Source organism: Pan paniscus, chromosome 7 (assembly GCF_029289425.2).
Source record: "Pan paniscus chromosome 7, NHGRI_mPanPan1-v2.0_pri, whole genome shotgun sequence".
NCBI classification, from domain to species: domain Eukaryota; kingdom Metazoa; phylum Chordata; class Mammalia; order Primates; family Hominidae; genus Pan; species Pan paniscus.
This window is the reverse complement of record NC_073256.2, coordinates 82,423,239-82,442,823: the sequence shown is the minus strand read 5'-3', so window position 1 is coordinate 82,442,823 and position 19,585 is coordinate 82,423,239. Positions and strand designations below refer to the sequence as shown.

Below are 19,585 nucleotides of genomic sequence, written 5' to 3'. Positions count from 1 at the left end.
CTAAGACTATTAATTATCTAAAATAATATTATTATACTTTCCTATTAGGGAAATCTCATTGTTTTCCAATCTTGTTTTTATGAATGTCAAGAATAAAATATAAATCATTCATTTTTCTCTTTTTTTCTGTATCTCATTTAGTCTATTATGTACATAAAATAAAAGTCTGTTAATAGTTGACAATAATTTATCTACGTAAGTCGTGTCAGCAGTTTCTATGTCCAGGGGATCATATTAGGGTAGGTGGACTAAACCTGCTAGGTGGACTTTGAAGATAACTATTATTTTAGTTGCTTATCAGTGGGGAATAATAGCTTTTCTTAAACACTGTTCATTTGGTGACTCAGTTATTTACTTCTATTATGTGCAATTAATGATTGAACCTATTTCAGATACAAGGGCTTAATAGCTTCTGGCATAAAGAGGTGCATTGCTGTTATTTCCTTAACAAATTCTCTAAGGAATCTGTGTCTGGCCCAGCCAGATGTGTCAAAGACTTAAGTAGACCTTAAGGAATTATAACTCTTCATACGCAAGAAGACTCTTAAATTCCCCTGAGTTTTCTAAGATAAACAACCCCAGCTCTTTTAACTTTTTCTGTCATTTTAAAAAATATTTTATGACTCTCATAGGAGTTTTTCCCAAATTCTCCATGTTTTCTTTAGATTTTAGAGGAGATGCCCAGTATGAGACATGGAACTCTATAAAGGATCAAGTGAGTCCTTAGTGTCATGGAGTGCAGTGGTGCGATCTCAGCTCACTTCAACCTCCACCTCCTGGGTTCAAGCAATTCTCCTGCCTCAGCCTCCCAAGTAGCTGGGAATACAGGCACCTGCCACCATATCCAGCTAATTTTTGTATTTTTAATAGAGGCAGGGTTTCACTATTGTGGCCAGGCTGGTCTCAAACTCCTGACCTCAGGTGATCCGCCTACCTTGGCCTCCCAAAATGCTGGGGGTACAGACGTGAGCCACCGCACCTGGCCAGTTGACACTCTTATAATGCAGCCTTGTATTAATCTTACATTTAAAATTACACTTCAAAAAAATCACATTTCATTATTATCAGATTTTAAAATCTAAACTCAGCCTCCTTTTATTTCTCAAATTATATTTAAGAAGTTGTTTTGATTATCCTCTGTAATTCCTCTGCATTTGTTTTACTGAAACTGTATTTCTCCTGGATAATTTTAAATTTCTTCATATTTGCTAAGGCAAATGGTATTGAAAGTGGAGACTGGACATCCAAAGGGTCCTCAAGGCAATCTACTACAAGTTCAGAAAGAACAGAAAGAAAATATTACAACATCCATTTGTTTTCTCTAAAAAGTAAGAAACAGACCAGGTTGGCTCATGCCTGAAATCCCAGCACTTTGGGAGGCTAAGGCGGGTGGATCACTTGAGCTCAGGAGTTCAAGACCAACTTGGGCAACATGATGATACACCGTCTCTACAAAAATATAAAACTTAGCTGGGCATGGTGGTGTGCATCTGTAATCCCAGCTACTCGGAATGCTGAGGTGGGAAGATGGCTTGAGTCTGGGAAACGGAGGTTGCAGTGGGCCAAGATCGCACCATTGCACTCCAGCCTGGGTGACAGAGTGAAACACTGTCTAAAAAGAAAGAAAGAAAGAAATTAAGCTTTATTATTTAACATAAATGTGACACTGGCATGCTCATACAGTCCTTTGTCAGTCATGTCAGAGGTGTGCTGTGTGAGGTAACCTGAGAAGGACAGACTTTTCACAATTAAAAGGGTTGACTGGGTGCCCTAGTTCATCCACAATCAGTCTATTGAAGTTTTATGTAGTACAGGACATCACTGATGTGGTCGATTTTGTAAAACTAAATCCCTTCAATAGAATCTACATAATACCTTATACTGAGATGGCGAGTGATTGTGAAAACTTTTTATTTTCTAGCAAAGTATTCAACATACTCGAGGTCAAAAGCACAGATCCTGGACACACACTGCCTAGGTTCTGACCACAGTTCTCCCATCACCAGCCATGTAATCCCAGGAAGATCATTTAACTCTCTGAGGTTCAGTTTCTTCATCTGTGAAATGGAGATAATAGTATCTACTGCATTGAGTTGTTCTGGGGATGAAGTGAGTTGATACATATGTATATAAAAATCTCTTAGTATAATATCTACTACCAAAATCAGCTTTACGCAAGCTCTGGTTGTTATTACTTAAAAGAGTATTTGACTATGAAGAAGAATTATGCATTTTTGCTGACAAAAAATACAAGTGATTCAGATTTCTTTACCTTTTCTGTGATAATCCCTGTGGGTTGTATTCTATGTAGAGGATATTAAACATACATCTTTTCTTTTTCTTTTTCTTTTTTGAGACAGAGTTTTGCTCCTGTTGCCCAGGCTGGAGTGCAGTGGCGTGATCTTGGCTCACTGCAACCTCTGCCTCCTGGGTTCAAGTGATTCTCCTGCCCTCAGCCTCCCAAGTAGCTAAGATTACAGGCATGCGCTACCCTGCCTGGCTTATTTTGTGTTTTTAATAGAGATAGTGTTTCCCCATGTTGGCCAGGCTGGTCTCGAACTCCTGACCTCAGGTGATCTGCCCGCCTCGGCCTCCCAAAGTGCTGGGATTACAGATGTGAGCCACCATGCTCGGCTGCACATTTTCTTTCAAGGTAAAGTTTTAGCAATGAGTGAGAGATTAACTTCCTTCCCACTCCCTTTAGTGTAGATGGGTTTTGAAATAAACAGTTTGGAGAGAGTGTCTTGGAAATATTTCCATCAGTATGTGACTTTGTTGCATGGGAAACTGTGTGTGTGTGTGTTCGTGTCCTATTAAAACTCTAATATATACATTGCACTGGAATTTTTGAAACACAATTTTCTACTTGTTTAAACATTTTCCAGTTAATGCATTTCAGTGGGTCTTAAAATTTATTTGATGAAAAAATAAAAGGCAGTGTCTTTAAATTCGTTTGCAAGAATTACTGACTGAGGCTGGGCACGGTGGCTCATGCCTGTAATCCCAGCACTTTGGGAGGCTGAGTAGTGGGGGATCACTTGAGCGTAGGAGTTTGAGACCAGCCTGGGCAACACAGCGAGACCCCGTCTCTATTGAAGAGAAAGAAAGAGACAGATTGAGAGAGGAAGGAGGGAGGGAAGGAGGGAGGGAGGGAAGGAGGGAAGGAAGGAAGGAGGGAAGGAAGGAAGGAAGGAAGGAATTACTGACTGACAGCAGAGAGAATGGAAATTTACTAGTCAAACTTCGACAAAAACCTTTACAGAACTGGATGATGGGACTGAAAAAGAAAATGAGTACTTTAATAGATACAGCCAATAACAATGCATCTCTTCCATTTAAATCTAAATATCTTTATGAAATATCTCTTCAAAATATCTTCTCAGCTATGACAGCCATTAAAGTGAAGTATTAGAATAACTAAACTTAAAATTAGACTAATGACTGCATCACAAAGTGTTAAATCAAGATTTTTTTTTTTTTTTTTTTTTGAGATGGAGTCTTGCTCTGTCATCCAGGCTGGAGTGCAGTGGCGCGATCTCGGCTCACTGCAAGCTCCGCCTTCCGGGTTCACGCCATTCTCCTGCCTCAGCCTCCTGAGTAGCTGGGACTACAGGCGCCCACCACCACGCCCAGCTAATTTTTTGTATTTTTAGTAGAGACGGGGTTTCACCGTGTTAGCCAGGATGGTCTCAATCTCCTGACCTCGTGATCCACTGCCTCGGCCTCCCAAAGTGCTGGGATATACAGGCCTGAGCCACGGTGCCTGGCCAAAAAGTCTTTTCTACTATTAATAAAATACTATTGGGCTGGGCGCAGTGACTCATGCCTGTAATCCCATCACTTTAGGAGGCCAAGGTGGGCTGATCACGAGGTCAGGAGTTCAAGACCAGCCTGGTCAGCATGGTGAAACCCCGTCTCTACTAAAAATACAAAAATTAGCCTGGCGTGGTGACAGGTGCCTGTAATCCCAGCTACTTGGGAGGCTGAGGCAGGAGAATCGCTTGAACCCAGGAGGCAGAGGTTACATTGAGGCGTGATCACACCATTGCACTCCAGCCTGGGTGACACAGCGAGACTCCATCTCAAAAAAAAAAAAAAAATACTATTAAGGCCAGGTGCAGCGAAGCACACCTGTAATCCCAGCACTTTCGGAGGCTGTGGTGGGCAGATTGCTTGAGACCAGGAGTTCAAGACCAGCCTGGGCAACACATCAAAACTCCATTTCTACCAAAAAAAAAAAAAAAAAAAAAAAAAAAAATTGCTGGAGCTGGGTATGGTGGCTCACACCTATAATCCCAGTCCTTTGGGAGGCCAAGGCAGGTGGATCACTTGAGCTTAGGTGTTCGAGACCAGCCTAGGCAACATGGTGAAATTCTGTCTTGACCAAAAATAGAAAACATTAGCCAGGTGTGGTGACACATGCCTGTAGTCCCAGGTACTTGGGAGTCTGAGGCGGGAGGATCACTTGAACCCGGAGGCAGAGGTTGCAGTGAGCTGAGATCACACCACTGCACTCCACCCTGAGTGACAGAGTGAGACCCTGTCTCAATAAAGAAAAAAAAAAAATTGGCCAGCTGTGGTGGTGCAGGCCTGTAGTCCTAGCTACCCAGGAGGCTAAGGCAGGAGGATCATTTGAGCCCAGGAGTTTAAGGCTGGAGTGAAGTGAGTTATGATGGCACGACTGCACTCCAGCCTGTGTGACAGAGTAAGACCTCATCTCTAAAATTAAAAATTAAGGTGGAAGAAGGAGGTGATAGAACAGAGTCAGGGAAAGAGATGTAACTATGGAAGAATGGTCAGAGAGATGCAACACTGCAGGCTTTGAAGGTGGAGAGCACATCAACAGAATGAGATCCTGTCTCTATAAAAAATTTTTTAAGCCGGGTGCAGTGGCTCATGCCTGTAATCCCAGCACTTTGGGAGGCTGGGGCAGGCAGATTACCTGAGGTCAGGAGTTCGAGACCAGCCTGGCCAACATGGTGAAACCACATCTCTACTAAAAATACAAAAATTAGTCGGGCGTGGTGGCACATGCCTGTAATCCCAGCTACTTGGGAGAATGAGGCAGGAGAATTGCTTGAACCTGGGAGATGGAGGTTGCAGTGAGCCAAGATTGCACCACTGCACTCCAGCCTGGCTGACAGAAAATTAAATACCATTAAATTACTTTAAATATATTGGTTATTTTATATTTTAAAATTTGGGGTTTATATTTTACAATACATACAATGTATTAATATAAGAGGTCACAAATACATAGTTTAGGCCTGGTGTGTAATCCCAGCACTTTGGGAGGCCAAGGCAGTTTGGGAGGTTGCAGTGAGCCGAGATCGCACCCCTGCCACTCCAGCCTGGGTGACAGAGGGAGACTCCATCTCAAAACACACAACACACACACACACACACACACATCCAAATACATAGTTTACATGTGAGTGTACATGTTTCAACATTTATATGAATGGAATGCATAAAAAAGCAAAATGGGATAATGTGACTGGGCAAGGTGGCTCATGTCTGTAATCTCAGCACTTTGGGAGGCCGAGGTGGGAGGATTGCTTTACCCCTGGAGTTCCAGACCAGCCTGGGTAACATGGCAAGACATCATATCTATTAAAAAAAAAGAATAGAAATATTAGGTAGGAGTGGTGGCGCTCACCTGTGGTCACAGCTACTCAGGAGGCTGAGGTGGGAGGATCACTTGAGTTAGTTAGGTCAAGGCTGCGGTGAGCCGTGATTGCACCACTGCACTCCAGCCTAGACCACAAAGTGAGACCTTGTCTCAAAACAAACAAAAAATGCATAATGTTAGTTACCTTCTACATCCCTATTCCTTGGTTTGATATCATCTAAGAATGTAACGTCTAGGCCATGCGCCATGGCTCACGCCTGTAATCCCAGCACTTTGGGAGGCTGAGGCGGGTATATCACGAGGTCAGGAGATCGAGACCATCCTGGCTAACACGGTGAAACCCCATCTCTACTAAAAATACAAAAAATTAGCTGGGTGTGGTGGTGGGTGCCTGTAGTCCCAGCTACTTGGGAGGCTGAGGCAGGAGAATGGCATAAACTTGGGAGGCGGAGCTTGCAGTGAGCCGAGATGACGCCACTGCACTCCAGCCTGGGTGACAGATCGAGACTCTGTCTCAAAAAAATATACTTATATATATAAATATATATTATATATAATATATAAATATATAATATATAAATATATAATATATAAGTGTATATATTTATATTATATATATTATATATTATATATAAAATATATATTTTAAATATTATATATTTTATATATAATATATAATATATATATAAAATAAATATAAAATATATAAAATATATAATATATAATAGTTATTGGATGAAGAATATATATTATGTATTATATAATATATATTATACATAATATATGTTATATATATTATACATAATATATGTTATATATATTATACATAATATATGTTATATATTATACATAATATATGTTATATATATTATACATAATATATGTTATATATATTATACATAATATATGTTATATATATTATACATAATATATGTTATATATATTATACATAATATATGTTATATATATTATACATAATATATGTTATATATATTATACATAATATATGTTATATATATTATACATAATATATGTTATATATATTATACATAATATATGTTATATATATTATACATAATATATGTTATATATATTATACATAATATATGTTATATATATTATACATAATATATGTTATATATATTATACATAATATATGTTATATATAATATATAATATATATATTCCTTCATCCAATAACTATGTGTTCAGTACCTAGTGTGTGCCAGGTACTGTGCTAGGCTCAGAGAGGTAAAATTTTAAAATATCATCACCATGCTCAAATGGCACTTTATAAATTGTTGGGTACTGGGGTTTAATACCTGGGTCATGAAATAATCTATACAACAAACCTCCATGACATGAGTTTATCTATGTAACAAACCTTCGCATGTACCTCCTTCCCCTGACTCCACGCCCAGGCTTTTTTTTTTTTTTGATACAGGGTCTCAAGGCTGTGTCTCCCAGGCTGGAGTGCAGTGGCATGATCTTGGCTCACTGCAGCCTCAGTTTCCCGGGCTCAAGTAATCCGTCCACCTCAGTCTCCTGGGTAGCTGGGACTACAGGTGTACACCACAACACCCAGCAATCCAGGCCTTTAAATAGCTAATAATGTGCTAGGGATTGGAATTTGAATCTGAATCTGGCCATCTGAACAGCCACTTAGTTTTTGTATAGTTTAAATGAGCCATTTGTGATGTCTCTTCTAGATATCTGCAAGGTGCTTTTATGACAGTCAAGTGCATATAAATGTTACTGATTCAACAAACATTTCCTCTGCAAAGCACTGTGTTAAGACATAAGGTACAAGGCACAAAGATGCACTGTGTTTGCAGGGGATTTTATTTTATTTTATTTTAATTTATTTATTTAGTTTTTGAGACAGAGTTTCGCTCTTGTTGCCCAGACTGAGTGCAATGGCGCGATCTCAGCTCACCGCAACCTCTGCCTCCCAGGTTCAAGCAATTCTCCCACCTCAGCCTCCCGAGTAGCTGGGATTGCAGGCATGCGCCACCATGTCCAGCTAATTTTGTATTTTTATTAAAGACAGGGTTTCTCCATGTTGGTCAGGCTGGTCTTGAGCTCCTGACTTCGGGTGATCCACCTGCCCTGGCCTCCCAAAGTGCTGGGATGACAGGCGTGAGCCACCGTGCCAGGCCTTGCAGGGGATTTTAAATCCTTGGTATAAAACAATGAAAAATGAAAAAAGCACCTTAATTTTTTCATTGTACTATGTGGATTGCTTCCACTGTTGAATGTATTCCTCAGTATATTACATTTCTGTTGCACCATTTCTGCTTTGTGCTGTTTCTTTATGCCTGGTACCATACTGTTTGAAAGTTTTACAGGCATTTTATTTGGCTGCAACCACCTCTCAGATTTCATCTCATTACTTGCTATTTCAACACCTGATTGGGATAGATTGCTACTATCTATCTGCTGAGATAAATCATTTCCTTGCTACTTATTGCACTGAAAAACAATCATCTGAAAAACAGGTAGAGGAAAATACTGCAGACAACTAAGATCAGGGAAATGAAAATTCTCTATGCCTAAAATGGAATCCTCTACCTCTCCCTAAATAGCAATGAAAAAGTGGTGATTTGAGGTATTCAAGGGAAGAGACTGGACCACATGACTTCCTGGGGTCATGTTTACTTTTAAACTCTGCAAATAAGCAAACTCGAAACTCACAGTCCTAGGAAGAACTTACACCCATTTGGTTTTTTACTTTTTCTTCCTTTTTTTTTTTTTTTTTGAGATGGAGTTTTCGCTCTTGTTGCCCAGGCTGGAGTGCAATGGCACGATCTCAGCTAGCAGCAACCTCCGCCTCCTGGGTTCAAGCGATTCTCCTGCTTCAGCCTCCCGAGTAGCTGGGATTGCAGGTGTGCACCACTACGCCCGGCTAATTTTGTATTTTTAGTAGAGACGGGGTTTCTACATGTTGGTCAGGCTGGTCTCAAACTCCCAACCTCAGGTGATCCACCCGCCTCGGCCTCCCAAAGTGCTGGGATTACAGGCGTGAGCCACCATGCCCGGCCAGCGTTTGGTTTCTTAAAAGCAAGCAGTACTAACAGTTTAGAAATGTAGGGCATGGGATAAAAAGTAAAAAACAGTTACCAAAAGTCTGTGATCATATAAAATTCAATTCAAAAAAACATAAGCTGCACATTAAGGCAATTTTGTTATTCAGAAAGACAATATGTTTATTTAAATTTTAACTGATTCATAGTCCTTGAACTATTCTTCCGACAAAAACAGAATCCAATTTTCGTTATAATAATCTTTTTTCTTGGAAAATAGAAAAATACAATTTGAACCAATTTCAGCATAGCATAGTGATGAAGAATATGGCTTTAAACAGCCCTGGGTTCAAATCTCATTCTGCTGCTTACCAGCCCTGCCCCAGATACATTTCCTAACTTTCTTTTTTTTTTTTTTTTTTTTTTTTTTTGAGATGGAGTCTCATTTTGTTGCCCAGGCTGGAGTGCAGTGGCGCGATCTCCGCTCACTGTAACCTGTTGCCCAGGCTGGAGTGCAGTGGCGCGATCTCCGCTCACTGTAACCTCTGCCTGCCGGGTTCAAGCCACTCTCGTGCCTCCCGCTCCCGAGTAGCCTGGATTACAGACGCATGCCACTAAACCTGGTTAATTTTTGTATTTTTAGTATAGACAGGGTTTTGCCATGTTAGCCAGGCTGGTCTTGAACTCCTGACCTCAGGTGATTTGGCCTCCCAAGGTGTTGTGATTACAGGGGTGAGCCGCCGTGCCTGGCCACATTTCCTAACGTTCTTAGCCTTAGTTTTCTCATTTGTAAACGTAGCTCTTACTTCATAGGGTTGTGAGGTTTAAGTGAGATAAAACCATAGTAAGAAAATAATTCATGGTAAAATTTAAAATTTTATACCAACTACTGTATAAGATATATTATACGTAGTTCCCCTTATCTGCGATTTCACTTTCCACAGTTTCAGTTACCCATGGTCAGCTGTGGTCCAAAAATATTAAATGGAACATTTCAGAAATAAACCCTTCATAAGTTTTAAATTGCACACCATTCTGAGTAGTGTGATGAAATCTTGTGCCATCCCACTCTGTCCTGCCCTGAATGTGAATCATGCCTTTGTCCAGTGTATTCATGCTATATACACTGCCTGCCCTATACAATGTGATTGTATGGGAGAATACATAGTATATGTAGGGGGTTTGGTACTATCTGCAGCTTCAGGCATCCACTAGGGGTCTTGGAATGTATCTCCTGCGGATAAGGGGAACTGTTATGTAAATGACATATATAAAATATATACCCATTATTATAGGCAGATTGATGGCTTCCTGAAGATGTCCATGTTCTCATTCCCAGAACTTGTGAATGCGTTACATTACATAGCAAAGAATAAAGCTTGCAGAATTGAGTTTTCTAATCAGCTAACCTTAAGATAGAATATCCTTGGTGGGTTGAATGTAATCACAAGGTCCTTAAAAGTGGAAGAGGGGTTCGTGCCTGTAGTCCCAGCTGCTAGGAAGATCGCCTGAGCTCAGGAGTTTGAAGCTGCAATGAGATATGATTGTGATACTGCACTCCAGCCTGGGCAACACAGCGAAATCCTGTCTCTCTCTCTTTTTTTTTTTTTTTCTGAGACGGACTCTCACTCTGTCGCCAGGCTGGAGTGCAGTGGCGTGATCTTGGCTCACTGCAACCTCCGCCTCCCAGGTTCAAGCAATTCTCCTGCCTCAGCCTCCCGAGTAGCTGGGACTACAGGCATGCGCCACCATGCCAAGCTAAGTTTTGTATTTTTAGTAGAGACGGGGTTTCACTATGTTGGCCAGGATGTTCTCCATCTCTTGACCTTGTTATCTGCCCTCCTCTGCCTCCCAAAGTGCTGGGATTACAGGCGTGAACCACTGCGCCTGGCCGATCCTGTCTCTTAAACAAACAAACAAAAAAAAACACCAAAACACAAAGACGTGCATGGTGGCTCATGCTTGCAATACCAGCACTTTGGGAGGCTGAGGCAGATGGATCACCAGAGGTCAGGAGTTCAAGACCAGCCTGACTATGGTGAAACCCCGTCTCTACTAAAAATACAAAATTAGCTGGGAGTGGTGGTGCATCCCTGTAATCTCAGCTACTAGGGAGGCTGAGGCAGGACAATTGCTTGAACCTGGGAGGCAGAAGTTGCAGTGAGCTGAGATCAGGCCATTGCACTCCAGCCTGGGCAACAAGAGTGAAATTCTGTCTCAAAAAAAAAAAAAAAAAAAAAAAAAAAATAGTGGGCCAGGTGCTGTGGCTTATGCCTGTAATCCTAGCACTTTGGGAGGCCAAGGCTGATGGAACGCTTGAGCTCAGGTGTCCCAGACCAGCCTGGGCAACATGGCAAAACCCCATCTCTAAAAAAATTACAAAAAAATTAGCTGGGCTTTGTGACATCCATGCCTGTAGTCCCAGCTACTCAGGGGGCTGAGGTGAGAGGATCACCTGAGCCCGAGGAGGTTGAGGCTGCAGCAAGCCATGATCAGGTCACTGCACTCCAGCCTGGGCAAAGTGGAAGAGGGAGGCAATAATAGAAGAGTCAGAGAAAGAGATGTGACTATGAAAGAATAGTCAGCGAGATGCAACATTGCTAGGTTTGAACGTGGACAACAGGGCCACAGTCAAGGAATGCAGGAGGCTTCTAGAAGCTGGAAAAAGCAAAGAAATGGATTCATTCCTAGAGCCTCCAAAAGAGGAGCACAGTCCTGCCAAGTCCAGTGAAACCCATGTCAGACTTCTAACCTACAGAACTGTATAGTAATAAATTTCTGTTGTTTTAAGCCTCTGAGTTTGTGGTAATTTATTATGGCAGCAAATAGAAAACAAATTAGGGCCAGGCATGGTGGCTCACGCCTGTAATCCTAGCACTTTGACAGGCCAAGGCAGGCGCATCACCTGAGGTCAGGAGTTCGCGACCAGCCTCACCAACATGGAGAAACTCCGTCTCTACTAAAAATACAAAATTAGCCGGGCGTGGTGGCACATGCCTGTAATACCAGCCACTCAGGAGGCTGAGGCAGTAGAATTGCTTGAACCTGGGAGGCAGAGGTTGCTGTGAGCTGAGATCACGCCATGCACTCCAGCCTGGGCAACAAGAACGAAACTCTGTCTCAAAAAACAAAACAAAAAAAACCCCAAAAATCTTATACACCTTTGAAGTAGAAAGCTCTGATTTGAGAAACAGAAATAATTGGAAGGAAGAAACACTGAAGGATGAGTCCAGGTGGGAGACTGAGTTGTATACAGGGCGTCATCTTCACCATCGTGGTTTTTCTCCGGCAAAGCTCTGTAGCCCTGATATAGCCATGGAGGAGGCAGACAGCTGGATTGAACCTGGCTTAGGAAGGTTTAAGAAAAGGACAATGGAGTAAAGGAAGAGAGCCCAAGTGGGGACCGTGCCATTTACACTTCCTAGGAAAGGAGGAGGTAACAGACAGAAAGGAAAGGCCAAGGGCATGGGGGACTTGCACAGGTAAAGAGTGAAGTTAACAAAAACTTATTATACACAATCACACCATTACCAATATTTTACATTTTAAAGTACACTGCAAGTTTCAAAGATAGACTATTTTTAAAAATAGACTTTTTAAAAGCAGCTTTAGCTTTACAGTAAAACTGAGAAGGTACAGAAATTCCCCACTTACTCCTTGCCCCCACACATGCACAGCCTCCCCCATTATCAACATCTGCACCCAAGTGGTACATTTGTTGCAACTGATGAACCTACACTGAAACATCTTTATCACCCAAAGTCCATAGTTTACAGTATGGTTCTCTCTTGGTGTTGTACATTCTATGGGTTTTAACAAGTGTATAATGATGTATCTGTTATTATAGTATCATACAGAATAGTTTCACTTTTTGTGTGTGTATATGTGAGACAGCGTCTCCCTCTGTCTCTCAAGTGCTGTGGCTCAATCACAGCTCACTGCAGCCTTGATCTCCTGGGCTCAAGCAATCCTCCCACCTCAGCCTCCCAAGTAGCTGGGACTACAGGTGCATGCTGCCATGCCCGGCTAATTTTCATATTTTTTGTAGAGAGGAGGTTTCGCCATGTTTCCCTGGGCTGGTCTCCAACTTCTCAGCTCAAACAATCCACCTGCCTCAGCCTACCAAAGTGTTGGGATTACAGATGTGAGCCACCATGTCTGGCTTAGTTTTGCTATCTTAAAAATCCTGTATGTTTCACCTATTCATCCCTCCCTACCACCAACCTCTGTTCTTTCTATTGTCTCCATAGTTTTGCCTTTTTCATAATGTCATGTAGTTAGAATCATACAGTATGTAGCCTTTTCAGATTGGTCTCTTTCACTTAGCAACATGCATTTAAGTTGTCCCCCTGCATCTTATCATGGCTTGCTAGTTCATTTCTTTTTAGCGCCAAAAATATTTCATTGTATGGATGTACCACAGTTTATTTATCCATTCACCTAGGGTAGGACATCTTGGTTGCTGCCAATTTGGCTATTATAAATAAAGAAACTGCTATAAACTTTCATGGGTAGGTTTTTTGCAGACAAACTGTTTTTGAATACATAGTCTGAATATAGATGCAAATTTTCTCGATCAAATCCTAACAAGCCAAGTATAGCACACTGAATCAAAGTGCATATCAATATGACCAGAATAATAAAGCAATAAAAACTGTAATATGTTAGGAATAAAAAGCTCTTTAAATTGATTATCTCAACAACTGTTTTGAGGAATTAAACTGTTTGATCATTTCCCTTATCTTCTCTTTGCCCCATCCATTCCTAGCCCTTAACACAGTCAGCATGATACAGTGGGTCAATAGACTCTGTAGCAATGTTGTTGGTATTTCTTTGTTGTTGTTGTTGTTGAGATGGAGTCTCGCTCTGTTGCCCAGGCTGGAGTGCAGTGGCATGATCACGGCTCACTGCAACCTCCGCCTCCCAGGTTCAAGCAATTCTTGTGCTTCAGCCTCCTGAGTAGCTGGGATTACAGGCACATGCCACCATGCCCGGCTAATTTTTTTTTTTTTTTTTTGAGATGGAGTCTTGCTCTATGGCCCAGCCTGGAGTGCAGTGGCGCGATCTCAGCTCACTGCAACCTACGCCTCCCGGGTTCAAGCGATTCTCCTGCCTCAGCCTCCCGAGTAGCTGGGACTACAGGCGTGTGCCACCACACCCGCTAATTTTTTTTGTATTTTTAGTAGAGACCGGGTTTCACCGTGTTAGCCAGGATGGTCTCGATCTCATGACCTCATGATCCGCCTGCCTCGGCTTCCCAAAGTGCTGGGATTACAGGTGTGAGCCACCACATCCGGCCTAATTTTTGTATTTTTACTAGAGATGGGGTTTCACCATGTTGGCCAGGCTGGTCTCGAACTCCTCACCTCAGGTGATCTGCCCACCTCGGCCTCCCAAAGTGCTGGGATTACAGGCATAAGCCATTGTGCCCACTGTTTGTATTTGTTTCTGTTTGAATAATGGGGCTCTGACACTTAAAAACTGCCTGATTTGGGCAAGTTACTTAACATCTTTGTGCATCTTCTTCCCCATCTATAAAACAGGGAGTTTTAATAGTACTTACTTCATGGATAGAATGAGTTTATATCTATAAACTCTTAGAATAATACCTGGAACATACATGTTTGTTAAATAAAATGTATAATATGTCTGTGGATAACGTGTGTGAATGCTGGTTCTTGAAGGGCTATATGCATTCTGTTAAAGTTGTCTTGCTGAGTCAAACTGTCAGGTCTGTGATTTGATTTTATGCTACTTACAGGTCAAAAAGCTAGCCTGTTCCTGGTTTGTGAATGCTGGAGGAAGACAGGAGACATCTACGCCAGAGAAAAAGAAGTTTATTATTCACAGTACAGGAAAAAAAAAAAAAAGCCATGCCCATCAGAATGTTTGTATCAGTTTCTCTTGCCCCCAAGTCCCCAGTTCCACAGGAGCGACATGCATGGGCCCAGAGAGTGGGTTTGCATTGCAGCTGACGAACAACAATAATCTTGGGGAACCCACTGCTATTATAACAAGCAGTGAGATTGCTTTTTGTCCCAGAGGGAGATGTTACCTCATTCCTCAAGATTGCTCATTGCAAACACAACCATAGGAAATGGCTTGGATCAAGCATAGTGTGGCTGAAAGCCTGTAAGGTGGCCCTTAATGGTTCTTGCCTCCTGTAATTCCTCCAGTTGACTGTGGGCTAAGTTTATTGACTCACTTCTAATTAACTGAATATGACACAAGAGATGAGAAGTTGCTTTAGAGATGAGGTTATAAAGACTGTGGCTTCTGTGTTGGGCATCATCTCATCAGCTGCCATGTTGCAAGCTGCCTTATGGATGGACCTGCATGTCTAGCCAACAGTCAGTGAGGACCTGTGGCCCACCAACAGCCACATGAGTGATTATCTCAAGCCTCGAGGTGACAGCAGCTCCAGCCCACACCCTGACTGTATCTTGTGAGAGACCCTGAGCCAGAGGCACCCAGCTAAACTGCATCCAGATTCCTGACCCACAGAAACTGTCAGAAAATAAATGTTGTTTTAAGCCCCTATGTTTTAGGGTAATTTGTTATGCAGTAATAGATAATAAAAGGAGTCAGGGCTTGCATTCTTGACATTCTAAGGCCCGACAAGCAGGGACACAGAGACCCATAGATAACCATCTCCCCACAACAGGGTAAAACTAGAACCTTAGAGCTCAGAAATGCCGTCTTCCTAGAAGAGGGCCGAAAAGCTTAGGGCCCACCATCTAGGGAGGAGGCAGATACAGAGCCTGGAAACTGGAATTTAGAAGAAAGCTGGAACTGGTCTTACCAATCTTGGAGCTGGCTTTTGAAGAATTTAGCTTGCTTGAGGACATTATGCAGGTTAGGAAAAGGTGGCTTCTGTTTTGTGCAGGTAGTGGGAAGCAAGGTAAAGAGGAATCCTTTTACAGTGTCAAATGCTGAAATGTCTACCCTGCATTTAGTGAACCGAATTATCTAGTTGTATATTAGTTCCTGTACTCTTTGCATTCTGTTTGCCTGGAGCCCTTTGTAAAGTTTTTATTTTTATATTTTTGTTTTGAGACAGAGTCTCACTCTGTTGCCCAGGCTGGAGTGCAGTGATGTGACCTCAGCTCACTGCAACCTCTGCCCACTGGGCTCAAGCAATTCTCCTGCCTCAGCCTCCGGAGTAGCTGGGATTACAGGCATGCGCTACCACGCCCGGCTAATTTTTGTATTTTTAGTAGAGACAGGGTTTCACCATGTTGGCCAGGCTAGTCTCAAACTTCTGACCTCAAGTGATCCACCCGCCTCGGCCTCACAAAGTGCTGGGATTACAGGCATGAGCCACCCAGCCTGGCCTGTTAAAGTTTTTAAAAGTTTTGCTTGTTTCATCTGTACTTCAGGAAATGAGTCAAATGCTTGAGCCTCAATAATAAAGGGGAAACAGTGCCCCCTGGAGGTCATAGTGGCAATGCCCAGGGACCCCAAGAGATGGGAAGCCAGTGTAGGCATGGGAGATGGCAGGCAGCAGAGTTCTTACAAATGCTGAGAAAATATTTCATAAAACTGAAAATCTTTTTTATTTAAAGCCTTTAATAAATTGGTATAGGAATTTTAATAAATTAGTGTGGAAGTTTTCTTTCTTTTTTTTTTTTTTTTTTGAGACGGAGTCTCGCTCTGTCGCCCAGGCTGCAGTGCAGTGGCGCGATCTCGGCTCACTGCAAGCTCCGCCTCCCGGGTTCACGCCATTCTCCTAACTCAGCCTCCCGAGTAGCTGGGACTACAGGCGCCTGCTACCACGCCCGGCTAATTTTTTGTATTTTTAGTAGAGACGGGGTTTCACCGTGTTAGCCAGGATGGTCTCGATCTCCTGACCTCGTGATCCACCCGCCTCGGCCTCCCAAAGTGCTGGGATTACAGGCGTGAGCCACCGCGCCCGGCCGGAAGTTTTCTTTCTTAACACAATAAAGAGCTTTTTGTTTTCCCCACGGAGAGTTGACTTTACACTTGAGGACCAGACGGCATGATAATGAAGAACATGGGCTTTGGAATTTGACAGGTCTTCCTTTTGTTAATAGCATGTCTTTGGGCAAGTTGGTAAATCTGTCTGTGACTACTTCTTTATCTGTAAAATGAGGATATCTTATTGGGTCACAGTGAGGATTAAATGAGATATAGCACCTGAAAGCACTCAGTGTTTGAGAGCTGTTATTATTATTTACCATTACTACTACTATAACACTAACAAGATAAGGATGTTCCATATAACAACAAATACTTAATATACTGTAATATGTGCTGGCAGTAGAATTTTCAGATAAGAAGTTGTTACAGAAGATGTAAGTTAGAATAATTAGAGGAAAGGAGGAATTGGTGAGCAAGAAGACCCAAGGCTATTTAAGAAGATATGAGGAAAAACAGAATCCTTAAAAACTTTCTATCCAATATGTAAACTGCATTCTTACAAATACATAATTAACACCATTAGTCTATTGGACAAGTGGCCAAAGGAGATGAAAAAGCAGTTTAAAAAGTATGTTATCAGACAGCCTACTGATTAGTTAAGGAATGCAGCCAGGCGCAGTGGCTCATGCCTGTAATCCCAGCACTGTAGGAGGCCAAGGTGGTGGATCACCTGAGGTCAGGAGTTCGAGACCAGCATGACCAACATGGTGAAACCCTGTCTCTACTACAAATACAAAAATTAGCCAGCGTGGTGGTGGGCGCCTGTAGTCTAAGCTACTCGGGAGGTTGAGGCAGGAGAATCACTTGAACCCAGGAGGCGGAGGTTGCAGTGAGCCGAGATTGCAACATGGCACTTAAGCCTGGGCAACAAGAGGGAAACTCTGTTTAAAAAAAAAAAAGAAAGAAAAAGAATGCAATATAAAGTCTTATGTCTCATGTAACTTTTAAAGTTTCAAAATGCAATGAAAAATGAAAATAGGACAGGAGCAGTGGCTCACGCCTGTAATCCCAGCACTTTGGGAGGCCGAGGTGGGCGGATCACCTGAGGTTAGGAGTTCAAGACCAGCCTGACCAACATGGAGGAACTCTATCACTACTAAAAATACAAAATTAGCCGGGGTGGTGGCACATGCCTGTAATCCCCGGAGGCTGAGGCAGGAGAATCGCTTGAACCCGGGAGGCGGAGGTTGCAGTGAGCCGAGACCGCGCCATTGCACTCCAGCCTGGGCAATGAGCGAAACTCCGTCTCAAAAACAAAAAAAAAAAAAAAGAAAAAAAAGAAAATAATTGGTATCAGGGAAGACACAGGAAGAGGCATTGGCCTTGGAACATGACACATTTGACTGCCTCTTACCAGTTGTGAGAGCCAGTGTAAGTTACCTCCCCTCTCTGTGCCTCAGTTTCCTTATCTGTATACATGAGAAAGTTAAAAAATGTTTAAAATCCCATTTATAGTAATCACAACTATAAAATACCCTGAAACAAAATTAATAAGAAATGTTAAAACCCATTTAAAAAGGGAAGTATCAGCCGGGTGCCGTGGCTCACACCTGTAATCCCAACACTTTGGGAGGTCAAGGCAGGTGGATCACCTGAGGTTGGGAGTTCGAGACCACACTGACCAACATGGAGAAACCCGGTCTCTACTAAAAATACAAAAATTAGCTAGGTGTGGTGGCACATGCCTGTAATCCCAGCTGCTTGGGAGGCTAAGGCAGGAGAATTGCTTGAACCCAGGAGGCAGAGGTTGCAGTGAGCCAGAGACCACGCCATTGCACTCCAGCCTGGGCAACAAGAGCAAAACTCCGTCTCAAAAAAATAAATAAATAAAAATAAAAAGGGAAGTATCTTCACATCAACCTATAAATTATATGCCATTTTTATTAAAATCCAAATGGCAATTTTTTAAAGTTGATTCTCTAGTTTATTTGGAAGACAAATGTTTGAAAATAGCCGGCCAGGCACAGTGGCTCACGCTGTAATTCCAGCACTTTGGGAGGCCGAGGCAGGTGGATCACGAGGTCAGGAGATCGAGACCATCCTGGCTAACACGGTGAAACCCCATCTCTACTAAAAATACAAAAAATTAGCCAGGTGTGGTGGTGGGCCCCTGTAGTCCCAGCCACTCGGGAGGCTGAGGCAGGAGAATGGTGTGAACTCGGGGGGTGGAGCTTGCAGTGAGCCGAGATCGCGCCACTGCACTCCAGCCTGGGCGACAGAGTGAGACTCCATCTCAAAAAAAAAAAAAGAAAGAAAGAAAATAGCCAAGAAAGTTTGAAAAACAACTGTGACAAAATAAGACTTGGCTTATGAAATATTAAAAAGAACTGTGAGACTACGTTGTAAGCAGGGCAGAACGGTACTGACCAGGAAAAGACAAATGGAGCAGTGGGGTGAAACAGAATCCACAAAATAACTCAAGTTCATACATTTAAGATTTCATACATGTTCAAAGTAGCACTTTAGATCAGTGGGGAAAGACTGGCTTATTTAATAAACAGCACCAGGATAACTGGCTATGATGTTTTCTGGCTCTGAGTGCCAATTCAATTAAATGAAACACTTACCTAGTTCTTACTACATTAAAAGTTCTATGCTAAGCACAGGAAGTTAGAAAGATAAACAATGTGATCCCTACTCAACATACCTATATTTTAGTGGAAGGTATATATCTGTATACAAGCAAATATAATACAAGGCAGGATATGATGAATCCAAAGAGCTATGGGAACACTAATTATGGGAGTGACTAATTATCAGTGAAGATGTGGGGAGGTCATCCACTCAATTCATCCCAGACACTACGTCAAGGTTCTGGATGTATTGATGGCCAGTGTCTGTCCAGCCTGGTCCTCTAAACACTTATCTGTTATAGGGATCAAGGAGGAGTGGCTGAAGCCACAGTAACTGGCTGTTTGACAATTCAAGGATCCTGGCTCCTAACCCTCTTTCATCTCAAAGTAACTAATGTGTCTCTGTAAAATGCCTC

General features: G+C 42.2%; 1 protein-coding gene across 1 annotated transcript in view; it reads right to left on the bottom strand.

The window, feature by feature from the left end:
* LOC129398620 (putative uncharacterized protein C8orf44) overlaps positions 1-19,585 on the bottom strand; it is a 68,355-nt gene that overhangs the window by 30,261 nt on the left and 18,509 nt on the right. The gene's annotated exons all lie outside the window — the stretch shown is intronic.